This window comes from Dasypus novemcinctus, chromosome 5, assembly GCF_030445035.2.
Source record: "Dasypus novemcinctus isolate mDasNov1 chromosome 5, mDasNov1.1.hap2, whole genome shotgun sequence".
Taxonomy (NCBI): Eukaryota; Metazoa; Chordata; class Mammalia; order Cingulata; family Dasypodidae; genus Dasypus; species Dasypus novemcinctus.
This window is the reverse complement of record NC_080677.1, coordinates 29,740,024-29,755,097: the sequence shown is the minus strand read 5'-3', so window position 1 is coordinate 29,755,097 and position 15,074 is coordinate 29,740,024. Positions and strand designations below refer to the sequence as shown.

The following is a 15,074-nucleotide window of genomic DNA, read 5'->3' as shown; positions in this document are numbered from 1 at the left end:
TCCTGGGTCATATGGTAAATGCTATGTGTATTTTTTTTTAGCAACAGTTGGTGGTTTCTTAATGACAAAGATTATAGGACTATGATTCTCAACCTAGGCTGCACGTTGGAATCTACCGGAGAGTTTTCAAAAATACTGATTCCTGGGCCCCACTCCCAGAAATTCAGATGTAATTTTTTGGGAAAGACCTAACATCTGGATTTTAGAAGCTCCCAGGTGATTCTGATGTGCAGCCAAAGTGGAGAACCGCTGGTAAAGAAGATACTTAACTATAAAAATGTGATGAGTCTCCTCTGTTCCCTTTTATCAGAAAGCATCTCTTTTTATCAATCTCTCACTATCACTGGCTTCAGAGTTAGAGATGTACAAGAACAAAAACGAATTACCATAATACATTCAGGGTGTGCTGGTTTCAGATGTGCCAAACACTTTTCATTTGTCCCATCTAAAATCTCTAGGAATCTGCTAGAGATACAGCTGGTGCTAAAGTATTGTCTATGCAAATCTTGCCATCTAGTGGCTAAAATTTTTAACATTACATACTAAAATTCTCTCAAAGGACGGAACCTTGAACAGATGTGAAAGTAATGAGCAAGAACAAATGTTCAGCAATGAACCCATTGAATCATCCCCATTTCCTCAAGTTTTATAGCACATATCAGGCTGTGCAATGGTTGGGGCGTCTATTTTGTAGGATGTGCTAATTCTTTATGTAAGCTCAGTGAGCCTGGGACAGTTCAATTTAAAAAATAGTCCTAGTGATCTGGTTTACTCTAGCTCAGAGATCCTTAAACATTTTGGTCTCAGAACCTCTTTATACTCTTGAAAATTATTGGGGACCCCAAATGTAGGCTATGTTTATTGATTATTACTGTTTTAGAAGGTAAAACTAAGAAAACTTTTAAATATTAATTCCTTTAGAAATAATACTAATAAGTAATGTGTTAGTGTAAATAACATATTTTTATGGAGAAAATACTTTCCAAATAAAAAATAGTGAGAACCTTGGTATTGTTTTACATTTTTGTAAAAGTCTGTAATGTCTCGCTTAACAGAGGACAGCTGGATTCTCACACCTGCTACTGTGTTCAACTTGTGATGATCTATTGTTAGGTTGGAGGGTATGAAGAAACCCCAGCCTTACATAGATGTGTAACTGGGGGGCAAAGAGGTATATTTTAATAGTTTTTTTTCAGGTATTAATAGATGTGGATATTATTTTTTGATACTAGACCAAAATTTAGCGACTTAAGTTTCATAAAGGTTAGTTGCCATGTCAACCAGTGTAAAGGGCAATTAATAAAAATAGTTTTTACATTATGAGGTTCCTGAAAGGGCCTTGAGTTCCCCCCAGAAGTCCACAGAACTCACTTTGAGAGGTGTTCCTCTAGGCACACATTTGAGAGAGGAAAAGGATACTCTTTAGAGAGGCTGGTATTTGTACATCTTCTGGGAGGTGCTTTGAGAGGAATTACGTCGCTTTTATCCTGTTGACTACGTGAGGTAAATGATTCTGTCACCTAGGACTGTTGTCCACCTGCAGAAACTATGCAAGGGTGAGGAAGCATCAGCCTGGATTCGACTCACAGACTGTCTGCCCTGATGATGACGTTCCAAGCTCTTCCCAATGGCTCTCAACTGGAGGTGGCAACAGAACTCATCCTGGGCCTGCGTAATTTGCACACGCTTCCCAGGTGATTCCCATGGATACTCCAAATAAAGAACCTACCAGTTTTGCGCCCACCAGACCAGGACATAGCAGTCCTCCCACTGCCATCAGCATAGTGAATAGCTGTCACTTTTGCCACTCAGAATCCATTTGCTCTCTTCTGGAAATTGCACCCAGACCCACTCTGCTCCCACTCTGTTTCTTTGCTTCTGGTGGAGTCAAATCCACCCCCCCCCCCCTGCCAGCTGCACTCCTGAGGTAGATTTGTGATTCAAGGCTGATGGGTGGGAGGGTTCCATTTCCTTGGCTGCTGTGACTGGATCAGCATGGACATGTGATCAAGACAGAGCCCATGAAACACAATAGACTTTCACTGTGAGTTCTGGGAGGATCTTTTGCCTTTTTTCCCACCTGGATTCCTCAGGAAGTGGGGCCTTCCTGCCACCAGACAGGGTGTGAAAAGGTGAAAAACTGGGGCCTGGAAATGAGAGAGAGAAACTGAGTCCTGAAGACATGGTCTGGGCCCCTAACAGAATTATGCCTGGAGCCCACCCTCTCCCAGGCTATTCTGATATATTTTAGTCCAAGTCCTGTTTTGCTTTTGGGTTTATGTTGAGCTTCGGTTGACTGCTCATACACACGTGTCACCATCGTTGAGCAAGGTCACATATTCAAATTCAGGTTCATTTTTATTTCAATCAAATAGTCCATTTGATCCTTCTGTAAAACGGTAATGTTAAATCAGGAAAGGGCCCATCTAGTGCTTATTGAAATGGGTAAGAATGTACTGTCAGGATTTTTACACCTAAACATTTCACTTGCAGCAGATTCTTCTTCAATACTCAAATTGAGAGGCAGGAAAAGACTTAGGATAAAGCATGTCCTAACATGTCTTTCCTCTGTGCAGTTATATATTAAAGATATGATCTTTCCATAGTATATATAAATTCCATGTAAAGCAATTCACGAGATACCCGACTGCTATTACTTTTATGTCCTGAATGATTTTAGGAAACTGATATTTTTAAAAATATAATAATGACCTTTGTATTTATTGACCATGCCATAGTTTTCAATCCATTATAATCCTACATTTTTTTTCTTTCAGCCTCATATGATCTTGTAACTTTAGGGCTCCTCCTCATTACTAGGGAAAAAAAAACAAACTGAGGCTTGGGGATGCCAATGATTTGCCCGGGTCATATAACTGATAACCTGCCAGATATATAACTAGCTGTTAGGAACTGGAATGTGTGGCTTTTCTGACTTCAGCTGCTCTTTCCACTATGCCACACTGACAAAGTAAACAGGTTTGCCTTGTGTCTAATTGTAAAGCTTCTAAACAAAGCATTAGAGTGGGAATTATTTCCCTCTTCAAATATTAGTCCTCAGTCTGTCTGTGGTGTGATTTTAACCATCTTCCACTCTTGACTAATTTGTTCTTATGAAGAAACACATATGGCTAAGGGAATTCCTTCAGAAGAAAAGTTTCATTACAGACAAACATGCCTACCTCTGTGATTTCTGTAAGAAAATCCCTGTGTGCATCTTTAGCCTTGAGCTATATGAATTTTAAAAGGATTTGGCAATATTTTAAAGCTCTCTATGCCTTTACTAAATCCCAAAGTAATGAGTGTGAAAAGCACATCTTCAGCAGCAAGCGTGCATCTCATTTCTTCCAATCATGATGGAATCAATTGGGATGAGAGGAAATTGAAACCATAGTTGTCTTCACAAATGATAAGCAATGTGTGACCTACTTCTCTCTCGTTGTTGTTTTGGAGCAGCCACTGAACTCTGAGATTGTCATATACTGAAAGTTTTTACTTCATTGAATTCCACCCCACTCCCAGTAAATGTAAAATTCACCCGGGTCACAAAGGAAAAAAGGAACACTACCATTCATTGAGTGTCTACCATGTGTCAGGCACTGTAGCAGGTGCTTTCGGCTTGTTAGCTCATTAACACTTACAGTGGCCCCAAGAGGGAGGACTTGGGGTGGCTGAAGTAATTTATTCATGACCAACAGGCTGGCCAGTGAGCTGGAATCCAAAGCCCTGGCATCTGGATTTGAGCCTCTTTTAGAGCTCCCAGCTACCTGTAAGTAAAGTCCTTGGTGTGGCATACCTGCCCTCCAGCCCCCATCAACCCTCATTTGCACATACATTTTGTTAGACCCATCAGCTTCCTATTGCAGATGTGTCTAAGTCACCACCAAATCAGAACAATTAAAGTCATCTGAGCACAGCAGCTGGTTTCGTGCCTCTTGGCCTTTATACAGGATGGTCCTAATTTTTGCAGTATCCTCGCACCCAGCTTCCTGCTCTGCCTTAGGGAACACCTGCGTATCTTTGTAGACCAAACTTAGTGGCATTAATTACATTCACAATGGGAAGCAGTAACTTCCCATTCCCCCTCCCCTGAATCCCTACTAACCTCCAATTGACTTCCTGTCTCAATGAATTTGCCTAGTCTAGATAGTTCACATAAGTGGACTCATAAAATACAGCCTTTTGTGACTAGTTTATTTCACTCTCGTAAGGTCTTCAAGGTTCATCCATGTTGTGGCATGTATCAGAAATTCATTCCTTTTTAAGGCTGAATAAGATTCCATTGCATGTTGTTTTTAGTTTACCAAAGGGCTACCGAAGCAAAGTACCAGAAAAGGGTTGGCTTTTAGAAAGGGGATTTATTGGGAGTGAAAGCTTACAGTTCCAAGGCCGTGAAAATCCAAACCAAGGCACCATCAGCGATGCTTTCTCACCAGTCAGCTGCCACACGGCGAAGGTGGCGGCCAATCTCTGCCAAGGTCACTGCCTTCCCCTCCACAGTCTACCATCCTCCGAGCCCAGCTCCCAGAGCTCAGCGGTCAGCTGTCAGACATAGGGCTTTTCTCTTCTCGAGCTGCTCTGTGGGCCCAGCCTCCTGGGGGCTTTGTGCTTAGGTGATGCTCTAGTCCTCTCTCACAGGGTCAAATACGGCGGCTTCCTTTTCTTTGTCCCTCTGTCTCTCTTTGTGTCCCTGGGTTTATATAATATCAGACCCAGCAAGGGGGCAGAGACTCAGCCTGAGTCCCACATCACCGATGTAGTCAATCAAAACCCCTAAAACAGTCTTATCAACTAATTAATCAAAGGTCCCTCAACCAGATTTAATGCAATCAAAGAGTATCATGCCCACAGGAATAGATTAGTTTTGAAAGATAAGCTTTCTCTTTGTAGGATTCATAAAATAATTTCAAACTGCCACATATGTTATGTACCACATTTTATTTTTCCATTTGTTGGTTGAAAATGCAGACATTTTGTTTTTTCGTTGGCATTTTCATGCTAAGTTTCACACATTTTCCCTCACAGGGAATGTTTTGGAGTAGAAAGGTGGCTACTTAAGTAAGTTTAGGCCATGCTGAGCAATACTTGAAGCTGGGATCAGGAAGAAAGTATCAGTAAGCCTGTGAGAGAACATCATGGCGGAAACAAGCATTCTAGGTTCTGAGTTCTTGACATTTTCAGAAAATTTGCTGAGGAGGCCCAGAGTGAGAATTGTCACCCCCCCAAAAAAAAACTACTATTATTGTGTTCTTTCTCCTAATGGGGTGCATTAAAGAAACCCTTACTTCATAGCCAAGTCAAGCATAGGCAAGCTCCTGAATCAGGAGTGGATCTCCAGGAGATAATTTCTTTTATTCTGGAATCTAGAATTCTGGCTTATCCTGAACTCTCCCTGTGGACTTAATTAGAACAAAACACCTTTGAGTGACATGTCCTAAGTTAGAGGCTCAGCACTTCCCCCCTCTCCCCATTACCTCTGTCCATGTATGTACCTGCCCTGTCTGCCAACTCCAGGGAGGCTAGGAAGGCACGGCTGCCCTCAGAATGGAGGGAAGAGCTCCTTGGTGCCCAGGCTTCCCCACGGCACGCAGGTCCTAGCATCCCCTCTGCTTCCTTCTCGCAAGCAGAGCAGGAGAGCTGGAAAAAAGTGGTCTCCTTTGCCGAATCTGGAACACAGGGCTGTCAGACCTGGCAGGCTGCCACTTTTCCCTTTGCCTACCTATTTTAAATGTTTAAATCCCAAGTACCTTAAAGCAAATTTGACAACCACAGGATGGGCTAATTAGCATTTTATGTCTCCAGTAGCTTTGCCAGTCCCGGTGGTTGACATATTCTCAGCATGCTCGGATGCTCTTTAACAAGCCTGGGAAGGACCCTGATGGGCTCAAATCCTGGCTCATCCAGAAGACTCGTCAGTGTATTAGGCATTTGGCACTAGGTGGCAGTTCTTGTTAAATTTTCTAAGACCTGGCAACTAGTACATCATTCTTGTGTGTGGCTGTGAATGCCTGTGTGTAGTCTGTAGAGAACCCCAAATCATTTGCCCTTAGGGGCAGACACATGGAGGGTTTGTTTGCTTGTTTGTTATCGGATGGCTTAGTTGGTTAGTTAAATTGTTAGATGTTCTGTACCCACCACCATGTTCTGAAGCTACTACCAGATAAAAATTCAATCTAGAGAAGCAGATGGGCCCAACACTGTTCTTGTACTTTCAATGAAGGTCAAATGGGGTGTATTTCACCCACGTAGATAATTGCCATTCACTACATATACTGAAGATGGATCCAAAACCCGCTTAGTGGAGGACTCACAGCAGGGTCAGCGCTGGCGGGGCTGCTCAGGGGACCTTGTCTATTCCAGGGTAGACCCCATGTTAGAAATTCCTCCTACCTGCCTGCCTTTGGGCTGTTTTACTGCCTCTTAGAAATGTCAGGAAGGAAGTACTAGTCAAAACGGCGCTGGTAGCGGTTTTGGGGGTGGAGGAAGTGGAGGCTACTGGCTGAGAGTGGGTGGATTTCAAGCACCCCTCTTGCTGCCCTCACCACACAGAGGAGAAGCGACTCTTCGACCTGCCCGATGGGATCTCATTAGTGGCCCATGCTTTTCACAGCTTCACTTCTGCATCTCCACAGTGGGGAGTCGCCTGGTGATTGGTTTTGGCAGCTCAGGGAAGGAGAGCTGAAAATGAAAAATAGCTGTTGGAGGAGAAAGCCAAAGGGAGTCGTATGAGCGGATATGGATCGAATGTCTGCAAGTGCCCCTTGTGAGTCTACATCCCACGGGAAGAGCCATGGAAGGTCATCAGAGGGGGCGGGTCCCACTTGGGGCTGACGGTTGGGCCGAGAGCGCCCTCTCGTCCTTGCTCCCCGCCATGGCCACATGAGAAAGCAAACGGGGCTCTGTGAGAAGCTGCCAGCTTTCTCATCCTTTCTTGCCTATGCCTTCAGGGAAGCAAACAACTTTTCTCAACAAAAACACTCTCATACAAGAACACAGAATTTTCAGTCAAATGTTTGGTGGCTGTTAGCGTGAAGACTACAGAATGTGGGTATATTTTTACAGCACCTGTGGACATGAAAGTGCCTGCTACGATGGAAAAATGCATGCAGTTCTTTGGAAATATCTGTACTCACTTTTTAAAAATCAACAAATATAAAAGGTCAGAGATCATCTAATTTTTGTATGGTTTCCCAAGTGAAGACTTTGTAAGCAGCTCTCTTTGGGCAATTGCATTCCCCGTTAGTTTTATTGGCTCTGTTCTAGCACTTCCTTGCTATTTTTGGTCTACGTTAAGAAGAATGAGGGGCGGGTAGAGGCCTGGGGAGAGTAGCCCAGTGGAGAGCAAGGACGCTGCAGCCACACAGCCCAGGCTGAGCTCTGCCCCTTCCGTCCGGCCTGGGGCAGGTCCTTTAGCCTTCGCAGCTGAAATGTCCTCAGGATGGATGTAAAGGACACACAGGTGCAGCGGCTGGCACCCCGCAGACATATGATAAATTCCAGTCACCGGTAGACTGCTAGTTCAGAATTCAGTTCCAGAATCTTAGTAGGAAATGAAGTCTCTAACACATCTGCGTGGTCAGATTTTAAAGTCTTGTCCACACCTATTAGATGGTCTTTCTCACCGGCTGTTCCTATAATGTGACTCACTCATTATTAGCAGAGAAATAGCCTCGGCTGAGAGTTTCCTTCACGGATAAGAAAGAAAGAGAGGGAGGGAGAGAGAGAGAGAGAAAGAAAGAAAGCGAGAAGGGAGGGAGGGAGGCAGACAGGGTAGTCCACATCCTTACTGCTGCTTTCATAAAGAAATATTTACGTAGAAAAATAAAACTAATTATTAAGCTGCTTGCTTTACATTGATAAGTTTTTGGAACCATACAGTGTTTCCATGAGATGTTAAGATATTACCCATGGGGAAGCAGACTTGGCCCAGTGGTTAGGGCATCCGCCTACCACATGGGAGGTCCGTGGTTCAAACCCCGGGCCTCCTTGACCCATGTGGAGCTGGCCCATGCGCAGTGCTGATGCGCACAAGGAGTGCCCTGCCACACAGGGATGTCCCCCACATAGGGGAGCCCCACGCGCAAGGAGTGCACCCCATAAGGTGAGCTGCCCAGCACGAAAGAAAGTGCAGCCTGCCCAGGAATGGCATCACACACACGGAGAGTTGACACAAAGGATGATGCAACAAAAAGAAACACAGATTCTCGTGCCACTGACAACAACAGAAGCGGACAAAGAAGAACACGCAGCAAATGGACACAGAGAACAGACAACTGGGGGTGGGGGGAAAGGGAGAGAAATAAATAAATAAATAAATCTTTGATAAAAAAAAGATATTACCTGTGGTCAAATAAAGCTAGTTTACAAAGCTAATAGGTTTCTTTTAGCTGGATTCTCGCAGGAGGCTGGTGTCGGCCAGGAACCTCCCAGAGGAATTCCCGCCCCTTCTGACCACGGAAAGCTTGAGTGCCAAGCACATCTCAAGGCTGATGTTCTGAGGAACACACTTGGGGAAAATTGGAACTAACGCATATGTGAAATACAGGCAAGGTCTCTGCAGTCAAACGTGCACTTTGTAATTTACACTGCTACAATGCCTTTTGACATATGTGCAATTTTTATCTTACCTCCTTCTGCAGGCTGCCCCAGGCCATGTTCTTGACTTCTGCTTTGTCATACAAGTTCTCAGTATATGACATAGTATATGAAATGTTATGGAAAAGATCTTTGTACTGCATTAGGAGCACCGAGTGAATCCCTCAGGTTCCCAGAATTGTACACATTTAGCACCCAGGATGGAAAGCAGAAGGAAATGACTCTGACATGTATTTCATGCTCCTAGACCACCTGCTGACGGCCACTCTGTCTGAAGTGCTCTCTCCCGTAGGTGTTGCTCCTGACAGCACCCCTTCCACCCCCACCCCACCCCCCCACCCCCCGTTAACTCCTTCCCACCCCATATGCTCACCTCAAGCCTGCTTCCCAGCACTACTTCAGAGAGTGTGAACCCTCGGGCTCCGAACTGCAGGGAGAAGAAGGGGTGACTTCATATTCTTTTTAATTGAGTGCACTTTCCATCTGGAGCTTCCATTCTGTCTCATGGTCAAGGAAGATTCAGTCAATTCAGGGATTTCCCCTCCCCTTCTGCCTGAGTCACACCTTCTTTCCGTGGGAGCACGGAGCTGCCACCTCTCCTTGCCAGCATCCTTTTCAACAGCATGTCCTCTCGCTGGTTTGTGGCCCACCCCCCTTCACAGCTACATCCTTCTTGTCTCTGCAACAAGGTCCTCAGGGCTACATGCACTGTGTGGGAAGGGCCACTCTGCAGCCACCAGGCTGGGCTACTTGGGGACAGCGAGAGGTAGAACAATTTGTTATTATAGAAGTCATTTTTATAGGGAGGAAAAAGCACCATGTTGTTATAGTTCCATTGTTTACCACTGGAGGTTCTGTTCAAAGTAAATGATTTAGGGCTGTTTATAATGTCCTAAAAAAGGAACTATTTTTGGGGTGTCCTTTGGTGGAAAAAATGCCTAAATACATGTATTCCTTCTCCAGAAACAGATTTTGAAATTAGTTCCATGCACACTCCCCACATTCATTTAGCAAATATTTATTGACTACCTCCTCTTTGCCAGATGTTATTCAAGGTGCTGAGAACATTAGTGGTGAACAAACACTGAGAAAATTCCAGCCCTCCTTGAGTTTAGAATCTCTCTCCCTAGGGTTTTCTTGGTGGAAGTTTGTTTCCTCTAGAACCAGGAACTCTTTGGCCATGATTTCAGCATCAAGGGCCTGTCCTGAGATGGCATTCAGCCTTCACTTGTCCTGTCGGTGCTGTGAGTTCCCACTTTCGGTAGCCCTCGCCCAAAGGGCCATCACCATCGCCTTCAGCTCGGTTGACTGTCAAAACCAGTGAGTCTGTAAGTGGCCATCAACCTAGGACTTCCCCACATGTGGGCAAGCCACAGGCCACATCTGGCTGACAGGTGTCTTTTGACTGGCTTGCCCATTGCTTTAAAGAATATTTTAAAACTAGGTGATTTTACAAATAAACCCAGATCTCCAGCAGTTCTCTTTTTTAAAAAATCAGATCTGATAGTCCAACATTTACTGCTGCATATGGCAACAAATCTACCGAAAGTAAGGAAACCCCACCCCACCCCCACCTCTTCAAATGGGGACAGGTACTGGGTAGGTTGTGTCAGCCCCATCCCGCCAGCTTCCCTCATCCCCTTTACCTGCCTAGTTCCTGGAGGCTGTTGTCCTTACCTTATCCAGGGCCATCAAAGAACTGCATCTTGGGGCTCATTATGTTGGTCCCACAAGGAGTGGCCATGTATTGTATTGGCATGATGCTTTTCTGCCTGCATCGAAGGATTTTACCCAATGGTCAGAGGAGACTCTATTCTATTAATTGCGATGTGGTGCTATATTATACCGTTGGTAATGACCTGTGTGGTCGCCATCAGTTGTCGCTGTTAGTTGGCTAGTACTCGTCCCCACCCCCTTCAGGCAATGATAGAATTGCACTTCCTGGCCCTCTTGTGGCTGAATAGGGCCATATGGCTAGTTCTGGCCAGTGAGGTATGACAGGAAATGATGTATGTCACCTCCAGACCGTGCATTGTAGGCAGACCATGCCAGTGTACAGGAGTCTCTTTTCCTCTTGCGATGGCAACCAGGCACCAGCCAGAATCTCAGAAGGAGGAGACATGAAGCAGCACCCCCAGATAAATAGCAGAGGACATGGAGCATGAGTGAGAAACAGATCTTTGTTGATATAAGTTACTAAGGTTTGAGATTGTTTTTTGTGCAGCAAAACCTAGCCTATCCTCATGATGCAACCCATAAATAAGTTTTCTCTTAGTGTCCTAGAAAAACTGTTTTCATTCTCAGCAACTGATTACCTTTTACCTATGGGCCCTAAGAACCTTTTTAGCTTCTAAGAAACTCAGACCCATCTCTAGCAAAAGTAAAGAACCTTGTGAGTTTAGATGGGTGTTTTGACTTCTCTCCTGTTTTAATCTTAGTTTTTCTACTTGCTATTTTATTGTATTTTTTTTGAAGATTTCTTTTTCATTTATTTCTCTCCCCTTCCCCCGCCCCCGCCCCCCCAGTTGTCTGCTCTCTGTGTCCATTCGCTTTGTGTTCTTCTGTGACCGCTTCTATCTGTATCAGTGGCACCGGGAATCTGTTTCTTTTTGTTGCGTCATCTTATTGTGTCAGCTCTCCGTGTGTGTGGCACCATTCTTGGGCAGGCTGCACTTTCTTTCGCCCTGGGTGGCTCTCCTTACGGGGCTCACTCTTTGCACTTGGGGCTCCCCTGTGGACACCCCTGCATGGCACAGCACTCCTTGCACACATCAGCACTGCACATGGGCCAGCTCCACACGGGTCAAGGAGGCCTGGGGTTTGAACCGTGGACCTCCCATGTGGTAGGTGGACACCCTATCCATTGGGCCAAGTCCACTTCCCCTTATTGTATTTTAAGTAGCCTATTTTCTTAAAGACACTACAAGATATAAAAATAAATAATAATATCCACATAGTTTACTCTCAAATACATGTGTATGTCTCCCTTGAAAAAAAAATTGTTCATAATGATGTAAGAAAAAATAAAAGCCCTGAGAATCTGGGGCACAAACATTATGTTCATGAGTGTGGTGGTTATCTCCAGGACTTTCTGAGACTTCTTTTTACAAGTGGACTTTAGCTTGTAGGTCTTTGGGGGATTTTTACCTGAAAAATATTGCCCTAAGAATTTTCTTACCTTTGCTGGGGCCTATAATAATAAATTATTATGCATTATTGTATTTAAGATAGAGGTAGGTTGAGAATACTGACAAGGAAATATGCAGTTTGACTTTCTTTTACTTGTTTTTTAATTGTGTAGGAGACCTTGCTGGTACTTAGAATGTTCCCCCCAGTTGCCAGCATTAGGGCTGTTCATCAGAAAGGCCATCTTGCTTAAGAGAGTGCCCTGAGACAGATTGTCTCCCCTGAGTTTCCCTCTATTTTCTATTGCTGCATAACAAATTACCTCAAACTTAGAGGCTTAAAATAATACCCGTTTGTCAGCTCATGAGTCTTAGGTCAGAAGTCCATGTGGGCTTGACTGGGTTCTTTGCTCAGAGTGTCATGAGACCAAAATCAAGGCAGGGGCTGAGCTGAGCTCTTACTTGGGGGCTCTGGGGAAGAATCCACTTCCAGTCTCATTCAGGCTATGGGATGACTTCGGTTCCTTGCTGTGGTAGATCTGAGGGCCCCATTCCATTACTGGCTGTCAGCTGGGATCTGGTCTTTGCTCTTGGAAGCCACCGCATTCCTTCTCCCATGGCCCCCACCATCTTCACACCCAGTAGTGGAGCATTAAGTCCTTCTCAGGCTTCCACTAACAGCCAGAGAAAACGTTCTGCTTTTAAAGGGCTTGTGTGATTAGATTAGGTCCACCTGATAGGCTCCCTTTTTAAGGTCAGTTGATTAGTACCCTTAATTACATCTTCAAAATCCTTTTTACCATGTCACATAACATAATTAGGAGGGTAAAACTAGGGGACAAAGGTTGGGGGCGCACCTAGAATTCTGCCTATCACCCCCTCCTAGCTGCCACCCATTTATCTGTCTCCAGCAAGAAATCTTTAGTGAAAGTTTGTAATTTTTTGCTCATGCCTGCATTGCTTAACTGGATGTGAACTATAAGATGGTGATGGGAAATATTTGGAGAAGGTCAGTAGACAGTATGGGTGTAATGATTGGGAACAAGAACTTGAACCAGACTTGTTTGCTAGCTGTGCGACTTTGTATAATTCACTTAACCTCTTTGTACCTGTTTCCTTATCTCTAAAATGGAGACTTAAGAGCAACTTCATAGGATTGGTGTGAGGATTGTATGACTTGGTATATGTAAATGCTTTTATAGGCCGCTACTGTGTCAGTTAGTGGTTAAATTAGGATAATGCTAGCTGCTATAACACATAAACCCCAAGTTTTAGTAGCTTAATGCAAACAAAGTTCATTTCTCATTTGCATGTCATAGCTATGCCTTTATCTAGTGCTCACTTCAGTAGCACGTATACTAAATTTGGAATGATACAGAGAAGATTAGCATGGGCACTGTGCAAGGATGACAAGCAAATTTGTGAAGCATTCCATATTTTAAAAGCTAAATCAATAAATAGATCTTTGCTTCTCAAAGTTTGATGCTAGGACTACAGAGGTCTCTGAGACCATTTCAGGAGGTGTGCAAGGTCCTCCCTTCTCCAACTATATTTCCAACTATATTTCTGTGAGAGGCTGGATTTTCTTCCTATATTTCAGCCAAAACATTATATCACAACAGGTCAAATACAGAAGCAGATGTGAGAGTCCAGCTGTCTTCTATTAAGCTAGACATAAGAAAGATTTGTAAAAACTTGAAACAATACCATTTTTAACTAATTTTTTTTGTTTGGGGCAATATGGCTATTTTCCATAAATATGTTATTTTTGTTAACATTTAGGGTTTGTATCATTTTATGTCTATAATTATTTTTTAACAAGTTAATGAACATTCAGAAATTTTTCTTGGTAAATATAAATAGGTATAACCACAGAAACAAAAGCTTTTGAGGGTCTTAAATAATTTGTAAGAGTATAAAAGGATTCTGAGACCAAAGGTTGGAGCACCGGTGTCACGGATTCTCAGATGTCTCTATCCAGCTGGCAGAATGTCCCTGGAGGATCACAGTGGGGGAGGATTCTGTGAACCAGTCCTGGAAGTGGCAGATATTTCTGCTCATATTTCATTAGCTGGAACTCAGTCACATGACCACACCTCACAAAAGGGAGGCTGGGAAATGTGGTTGGCCAAGTGTACACAAGAGAAAGCGGAAATGGGTTAGGTCACCACCTCAAAGTTTTTGCACAGTTGACAGTTATCAAGGGTTTATTGAATTTTGTCCTGCGTATGTGTGTCTAGTATCTTGCTTTGTGTTTTTCAAGGGCAATAATCTTTGGCTAAACATATTCAGACAACTACAAAAATTTTAGCATTGTAACACGAGCCTCTTTTTACATCAGTAGTTTAGAAGTTGGCGGAGACTTATCTGAAATAGCTGTGCATTTAGCCAAAGGAGTGAAAGAAGAGCTATCAGTCTTTTTAGAACTGAACCCAATCAGGTGGTTAAACAATAAGAGTGAAATGTTCTGTAAACATTTCTGATCCCTTTTGAAAGCAACAGCAAAGGATGGCTGGGGATAAAATGAGAGGTTCTTTGTTTTCATTTGGTTTAGTTTGGTTTCTTCTTTGATATCCTATACCGCTTGCAAAATCTACTTTTTAGTTGAGAAATTGATGACCTTTGGAAACTACATCAGAGGTCAGCCAGCTTAACAGTTTTTAGAACAAAGCATGACTTAACATTTCACCCACCCATGCACACACACACATCCAGAGAGACAGATCCCTATACATCAAGGTTCAGGTGCCTAGAGGGTCTGTGACTGACATGAGCTATGTGGTTTTAAAGCTCTAAAGCTTTGGGTGTGTACAAGTGTAAGCTTAGACAAAATTTTACGGTAGGAAGTTTAGTTTTAAATTTGTTGTGATTAGATTAATTTGAGATGTTTATGTTTCATTTACATTTAGAAATGTGTATGTAACAGTGTGACTAGCTTTTGTGCTATATTATGCTTTCTCTCATACCAGGGACCCATGTGTAATTAGCATGTGTAAAGGTTCATAGCTGGATCTTTGCTTTATGTATTGTTTATATTTTGATTTACTAGAGTTATAAGACCTAAGTAAGGAGCGTAAGCACCCTGTTCCTACAAAAAGCAAATCCCCTTTATATAGTCACTTATATTGTGCTTTACACAAATCATGTTTTGCAAGGGACACATATTTTAATATTTTCTTAGCGTTTCAAGATAGCAGTTCTTTGTAAAGAGCAGAGAGTCTTGTGAACAGAGAGTTAAACCATTAGGACATGTATTGTTTCCTTAACAAAGTCCAGGATGGGTGGTTTCAGGGTGGCTTTGGTACCAATGCTTTCACCACAGGCCCAAAAATTTTTCATTCCCCGTCTGCCAGC

General features: G+C 43.4%; 1 protein-coding gene and 1 non-coding gene across 2 annotated transcripts in view; both read left to right on the top strand.

The window, feature by feature from the left end:
* CHN2 (chimerin 2) overlaps positions 1-15,074 on the top strand; it is a 290,985-nt gene that overhangs the window by 194,133 nt on the left and 81,778 nt on the right. The gene's annotated exons all lie outside the window — the stretch shown is intronic.
* LOC111763704 (U6 spliceosomal RNA) lies at positions 13,055-13,161 on the top strand. Its single transcript, XR_002796521.1, has one exon. It is a non-coding gene; the product is annotated as a U6 spliceosomal RNA (small nuclear RNA).